General features: G+C 39.4%; 1 protein-coding gene across 1 annotated transcript in view; it reads left to right on the forward strand.

Annotated features, from left to right (window-relative positions):
- Nucleotides 1–7,982, forward strand: part of DMD (dystrophin) — a 637,032-nt gene that overhangs the window by 287,493 nt on the left and 341,557 nt on the right. The window lies entirely within an intron of this gene.

Consider the following 7,982-nt stretch of genomic DNA (forward strand, 5'->3'; position numbering starts at 1 on the left):
TTACTATCAGAATAGGGAAAAATAAAACACTTAATCAAAAGCAAGGAGTCTAGGCTTTGGCCTTTTTGCTAACTAAATTACATGACTTGGGTGAGTTATGGTACTGTGAATTGAGGCTGTTACTTCTGCCCTTCCCTTAGAAGGCAATGTATATAATACAATTTTGAGTTGTATTAGTCCACTGTGGATATTAGGCAATATCATTATATATTTGGAATACTGTCCATGAGACCAAAGTTAAATTCTCTTGTGGCAGCAAGATGATAAGTGTATTTATTAAGAAGAATATACATATTTATGAGTAACATTATGAAAACCAGCTTGAAAACATAACCAACTTGAAACATATTTTATTTACTCATCCAGTGTCAAAAGCAACAAAAGTCCTCCCGGGTTCAAATTCAAAAGAAGTGAAATTCTCACCTGCACTTGGCATGTCTGCCAGGAGCCTCATCCTGGAAGGTCTCTTCCCCTTTGGCTTTCATGACATTGTTTCATACATTTTTCTTCTTCCCTTTTTTCCCTCAATTCTGAAACTTTACCCACCCTTCTGATGTTGGTGTGCCCCACTTTCTAACCTTAGCTCAGTTCCCTTTGTATTGTATAACGCTCCCAACTTGAAGTGGCATGACAGTGACAAATGTAGATTTCCAGTCTGGATGTCTTTTCTGGTCTTCTTACCCACGTGTCATTAGAATCAAAATGCAGCTGTTCTGATACCAAGTTCATTCATTCTCATGTTTGGCCATTCCCCTACTGCTGCCCCCTCTTACCTGCCCTTTCTTCTGTGTTTCCTGTTTCACTTAATGAATCTCAATCCAATGAGCTGCTCAGGCTTGTAACTTGAGTTTCTTCCTTAAATCCTTCTACATTTTGACTGATTGCACCTGACTGCTCATTTTACCTCAGAGTGTCTCTTTTCTATTTTCTCTCCTCTTTTCAACCAGTGGACTGTTCTAGCCTCCCAGTGTGTGTTACTCAAATGATTGTATTATGCATCTATAAACCCCATACCCCATTCAATGTATCTGGCATATCATGAACACTGCATTTTCTTTTTTTTTTTTAGTTTATATTTAAATTCCACTTAGTTAACATGCAGTGTAGTGTTAGTTTCAAGTGTACAAAATAGTGATTCAACACTTGTGTGCAACACCCGGGGCTTATCATGACAAGCGATCAAGCATTTTAAATATTTGGTGAATGATTGAATGAATGAACAGTTTCTTTACTGATATTTCTATCTTCTCCATCCTCTTATGATTCCAATCCAAACTTCCTGTGGGAGACTGCCTGCCTGAGAATGAAGCCCAATGAATGGAGAAGGCAGGTGGCCCTTTTCTTCCTTGCTGTGATTTAAATTCCTATTACTCCCATCATTCAGGCCATTCCGCATGCTCTGACCATATCATCCCTTTACCCAAACCTTTTTTCTTAACTCTCTGCCTTTGCCAATGCTCTTGGCTTTGATTACCTCTGCCTTACGTGCCTGGTGATCTTCTATTTGGCTCTCAGTGCCCAACTCAAATTGGGCATCTGTCTTTGGAGTTGGTCCTGAGTGTCTCCCACCCCAGCTCCTACCGAGCAGAAGAAATGGCCCTCAGTTCACTGGTGTCTTAGATCACCACACATGCTTCAACGGTCACACGTACATTTCCCATAGACAGTGAGGTTCCTAAGAGCGAAGGTCATGCTGTATATCTTTGAATGCTGAGCTCCTAGCACACTGTCAGCAACATATAAAGGAATCTAGTTCTGTCTCTTTGTTCCTTTGCTCCACTCTTGTTTATGAGCCACTATATACTGTGCCATACATGTAGTTACAAATGAAACAGACTTGGTTTTTGCCCTTATGAAACCTACAGTCTAATGTTCAACTGAATAGCTTTTCATGAAATAGTAGGAGAAGATTTCAGAGAAGATTTAAAAATTTGACTCTAACTTTGAAAATCTCTTCCACCCTAACATTCTGTGACTCCTTGTCTAACAAATAAAGCAATAGTTACTATTGCTGGCTGCTTGAAAATTAAAATGAAATGTATTACCTTGTATTTGTTCAGACTTAAAAACAATACTTTTGTTCAAAAATATAGGAACTACATCTTAAAAAAAATCTTCCCCCAAAATGACAAATAAGTTTAGGAGAATGTCCGAAAGGAACCAAATTAGTTTATTAATTAAATGACTGAATCCATAGACTGTAGAGCAGACATAAGGGATTCATTTTTAGCCATATGCACCACGCAGGAGCCTTTGTACTATGCGGGGTGTGGATGGAGAATGTACGCAGCATGATTCCGTAACGAAAAGCCATTAAACATAGAGCAGCTCAAAACTCAGTTGATCCTCACTGAAGCCAATTTGCATTTTTCCTTACACTTCCCTTCACCTACCTGTTCCTGATCTTCAGCCCAAGTTCATTTCCCACACCCTAACCAGGAAGCCTCCCTCATTCTGATATTGGTAACAACAAAACACATATGCACGAAATATCCCTCTCTAAAAGAGCTTAAATATGCCAACCCTTCAAATAAATCGTTTTTCTCTGTTGCTTCTCAACAACACTGGGTTTGAAACTCTGAAGCTTTGGTGGGGGTCGTTTATGAGGAGTCAACTTTATTAACTAAAACTTACTTTGAAAAGAAGTAGACGAGTTCTTAAAACCAGTGTTCCCACTTTTCTACTCAGCAATTTAAGCCCTCAGAGACCCCACGCTGTAGGGGACTCCACACTCTTAGCTAGACATGTAGCCAGAGAACATTTTATTTACCCACTTCAGTTCATTTTCATCAGCCCTAGTGACTCTATTGTATTACCTGCCTCCATTCTGATCTTATTTGTTAAAGAAGTTGTTACACAAGTAACTATGCCCTGTGTTATTTCTGTGGGATTTAGCATTATATCATTTCATTAGCAAATATGGCCTTGGGATTTGGGGACTGGATAGAACAGCAGCAACAACAACGAAATCCTGGGACACTGTGGAGGTGGCATTGTTACTGGCTAATCATCTCCGGGACAGCATACGTATGGTAAATCACGAGAAAGGAACACAATGTCAATATTGACTATTTAGCCCCCTAAGAAAATCTCAGCCTTCCACATACAGCTTCCTAAGAAATCACCTCTAGAATAAAATCTAAAATGTAAAGGCCTCTTTATTTTTTAAATTCATGATTTATTGCTTATCAGATATCTTAAGGACACAAACATGATTCCCCACTTAACTGGAAATAACACCAGCATTTCTGTGACTATACAAATACTCTTACTTTCCTTAGAGTAATGGAGAGTAAGAATACTCCTTGAATCTCTAGGTATTCTGTTCTACCTAGATCTGTAAGTGGAATATATGCAGGTTTTAATAAAGTAGAACAACCTTGAAGCAAAAGTCTACATATGATGTTTTTGCTCTTGAGAACAATTCCTGGGTGAAAAACTTTGGGAGTTGTTGTTTTTCCAAGTTTTCTTTTTGTTCTAATCGACCATAGTTTCTTTGTACAGACTGATATATCATTCTGGAGCCAGGAATATTTCACTGCCCTTAGCTTGTCTGTTGCCTCTAAACACAGTTTTTCACACCATAACCATAATTAAACTCCCCCAAGCTGCCATTTGGGATCATGCAAATGTGTCACAACTATGTAGTTATTTATTTTATAGTTTTTTTTTTTTTAATCAGACTTTTAACTTACAGCTCTTCCTGTGAAAGGTCAAGGACAGAGATTCTCTGAGTTTTTCCTTAAAGTTCTTATGATGAAATATTTTGATTAGACCTTTCTGGAATTATAATTGAGAATAATGTAATAATATGGGTCGTAGACCAGGGAATATCATGAAGCCACCATGCCCTCCTGACTTATTTCTGTTCAACATTCACATCTAGAAATGTAAGAAGATAACTGGCAAATGCATCGCTTCGGGCCTACCATCCTGAGTCCCTTTGGTTTGGTTTATGTGAGAAATTTGCCAAAGGAATGCTATCTCAGAATTTGACATTGAGGAAAGCAGACACTTTCAGCCGTGTTCACACAATTCTCTCTTCTCTCACTGCTTTTCTCATCTTACCTCTGGTTTCTAATGTTTTATTATTGTTTTATTCATTTTGTTTTATTGTCATTTATACGAGCCAATTTTAAATCCTTTCTTGTATGTGAGTTTTATAGAGAAAGCTAATAACCCATTCGGGTGGAAAGCTTATCATCCATTCGGATGGAGGTATTCGAGATTACACAGAACCATCACCAACAGGGCAGCCCTGACAGTGAACTCTGGATAAAGAAATGATGTCTCCGTATTGACTGAGGTGTACTGCCCGTAGTAGGAAAAGGAAAGTTTACTAATGTTCCCTTAATGGTTGTAAACAGCAAATGAATTGCCTTTGCTTGAGAAGAACATACAAACAAGAAAGGTGTAAACCTTTATAACTCTGGGTTGAATATGGAACTAGAACCTGTCATACGAAGCAACCTGGGTTTTAATCTCATTTTTTAAGCATGAATTTGTGATGTTTAAAAACCTATCATTTGCCCTTTAATATCTTGGAATGCTTCCATAAGAAGGCATATTACAGTAAAGTCTCACGTACTGTAAAAGTGTGGTGTTTATTTATTGATTTATTGATTTGTTTTGGAAATAGAACGGTCATTGTTGGCTTTAAGAAAGCTTAGAAACTGGGGCGCCTGGGTGGCTTAGTCGGTTGAGCGTCCGACTTTCACTTAGGTCATGATCTCGCGGTTCGTGGGTTCGAGCCCCGTGTCGGGCTCTGTGCTGACTGCCAGCTCAGAGCCTGGAGCCTGTTTCAGAGTCCGTGACTCCTTCTCTCTCTGACCCTTACCTGCTCACGCTGTCTCTCTCTCTCTCTCTCTCCTAGAAATAAATTTAAAAAAAAAATTAAAAAAAAGAAAGCTTAGAAACTAAAGTAGGAATTAGTCATCATAAAAATCCTGACCAAACGATTCATTCAGTGTACAATAAACTGTAAGTTAGCATTCCGGGAGAGCTTATTACTTAGTTCCCATGAATTCGCGCTCGTTTCTTGCTTTGTTTATAAAGCTAAGAGCAAATTACTTAGGACAGCAATGTCGAATCACGTTTCTTACCCAAGGCGTCTGATTTTAGTGAGCACTGTGTGTGTTTTAAAAGCCTCTACCTCGACTTAGGCAAATAGAACCTTCGTTTACCATACTATTCCCATCCTGCCTTTGAAACTTCTGAAAAGCCAGTGCAGAGTAATTGTTTCAGACATCTGCTTAGCATACTTTGAAGTGCATATAAGTTCTTTTTCGGTTTCATTTGAACCCCAGCTGTCTTCACCGAAGTCTATAATCAATCTGAATTAAGTTGTCCTACTTCTCCTAATAAGTCTCTTATTAAGTTCTGCATCAGCCTCTTAGGGAGACTTAAAAGCTAATTCATGTAGAATTGCCATTTTCTCTTAATTCATTTGTCAGCTCTCCAAATTCCAAGGAAAACAATTGCAAAGACTATTAATTTGGCTCTTCATAAACAACTTATGTAAGTGTAGTATACATTGGAACTGAGCAAACGATTTAAAACAGTGGGTGGGAGGAAATGAGTTGATGACATTCAACACGCTTTCTTTTTTGACTGTTTCGAGATACTGGCTACATTCAAAGCATAAAGGCCTTTATTTAATAAGAGGAACATCCTTCTGCTTTCACTTTCATAAATAAGATAATTACCGAGTGAACTTTGCTTAAAGATAGGGAAAGGCCTTAGAACAGTTGGAAAAGGAACATGCTCTTTTTATTATTGAACTTATTTTAATTTGGACTTCTTTGTATTCCTTTGATGGGCCATGATAAAAGAAGGAGCTAGAATTGGTTCCCATGGTCATTGCGTTAAATCAGAGCTATGCAGCACCTCTTCTGGTCATGGGACATTTAGGAGAACATGGATAATCAGAATGTTCAGCTAATGAGTTCATCTGACATTATTCTACTAAGGAAGTATTTAATTAGAGAATAAAAATTTCTCCAAAGAATGTCATCCTTCCTACTCTTTTGAAAACAACCATATCAAAGCCTGATCCTTTCATATGCCTATCCTGTTTACTGGGGATTTACTCCAGAAGCTTTGTTTGTGGCTGGTAGTAATTATGAATACTATTCCTCAAGAGTCTTAGATAATAAAAAGACTCTTCAAAACAAAAGCTTAAGTAATATACTGTCAGCATTAATGGATCTAAAAACTCAGTCATTCATTCATTCATGACATGGTTAAAACCTATACCCAGAGAAGTCTGATCTCATTAAGGCATGTGAATGTTTATTTCGTGAATCAAATTGTAGTGGGAATCACATTCATGGCTGCTCAGTCTTCCTCAGCATATTGTTACATAGTTCCAAGCTGAGGGAGCAAGAATTTGTACCAGCTTGTGCGGATGTGTGCTGGTTCCACCTTAACTAGAAACATTTGGGAAATGTGAGTGTTACTCACTGAAATTCCGTATTTCCTTAGAAGATGGAAGCACATGGCCAGTGTGTATTTTTATTCTCCTTTGGAACCTACCGAAGTTGTAACAAGTTTCAAGTTCACAACTGTGTCACTCTCCTACCATAAGCACAACAAGGAATGATTTAAGAACGAATAACCCAAGGACTGGGCTCCTGCTGTGTTCCTGTCATGCTCGGCAATTACAGTTTTCAGAATTCCACAGTTAACACTGGCATCAGTAGTAGGCCTTACACAGCCTTACGTTAACTAAGTTCAACAATGGCGTTGAATAATTGTTCCTGGTAAACCAGTTTTCTGGATATCATGGAAGCAGATGTGCTTATGACTTCTTTATACCAAAAGAACATTTTTCAGTTATATTTTACATCGTGCTTCTCAAACTCTTCCATGTCGCCTCTCTTAATGACCAAGGAGTTGAAGCCTGCTGTCTTCCCCTCCCTGCTGCTTACTTCCTTTTACCACGATGTTTCTTATTTTATTGTTTACACCTCATGTCAATTTTGTGATCTTCTCCATAATGTATTTGTTGTGTTTTAATATGAAAGTGGTTTTCTCCAGTATTTAAATGAAATNGTGAAATAAATCCCCCAGTACATTTACCCATGGGTATGAAAGTGTCATTTGAGAAGCATGATGTGAAAACCTGCCCAGTTTGTGCAGGCCTTCTCTTTTTCCATAAACTTCTTTCTTTTGTGTCCACATATGCACAGAGTAGATCCCTGCCATTGCAGATTTATCTGTTGCAGTTTTATCTGATCACCGTGACCCACAAGGTCCATGACTTGGAGTTCTTTGTAATTTTGAACACGTATTCTTTGAGGCTTCTGTGCAGCAGTCAATTAACTAATGACTTAACTTGTGTTAGAGGTCACGTTCCCTGGAAGCAGACCCTGAGAACAGGGGTCTGGGTGCACATTGATTTATAGACAGTCTGCTTTCAGGAGAAGCCCGTATGGGAGGTAGGGCAGCATAATAAGGGAGAAGAAGGGCCAAGCCAGTATGCCATCGCAAGCAAAATCTAGCTGTGTGTCCTGAGTCCTACAGAGAAAGCACTGGAGTATATATGACGCAACAGAGTTATCCATTCATACGCGAGCTAACGACTGGGGGTGGCCAGTGGTATGCCAGTAAATAGGTATCAGTTAGCTCTCAGGTGGCGTGAACACCGATTTGCGGCATTTTCCAATTCTGGTGGTGTAAATACTCCCACTCCGGCAGACTTGGGCTACCAACATGACCCCACTGAATGCAGAATTAGGAAGAGAAGCACACAGTGGGCTCTTGGGCTCTGCTCCACCACACCACTGGCTGTGGCCCATGCCTGGAGATCAGTTACCTCCTGGGCCAAGAGTACGTGTTAACTCCAGGACTAGGGGCCTCCCATCAACAGGGGTCACCTTTCTGAAGCTGAGAGGCATCCATGAGACGTTAGTAACCGTTAGTCACAGCAGCTGGGGGTAGATGCGCAAGCCAGGAAAAGGGTCTCCTGCATCTGGGAAGCA

The sequence above is a fragment of the Crocuta crocuta genome, unplaced genomic scaffold, assembly GCF_008692635.1.
Source record: "Crocuta crocuta isolate KB4526 unplaced genomic scaffold, BGI_CrCroc_1.0 scaffold598, whole genome shotgun sequence".
NCBI lineage: Eukaryota > Metazoa > Chordata > Mammalia > Carnivora > Hyaenidae > Crocuta > Crocuta crocuta.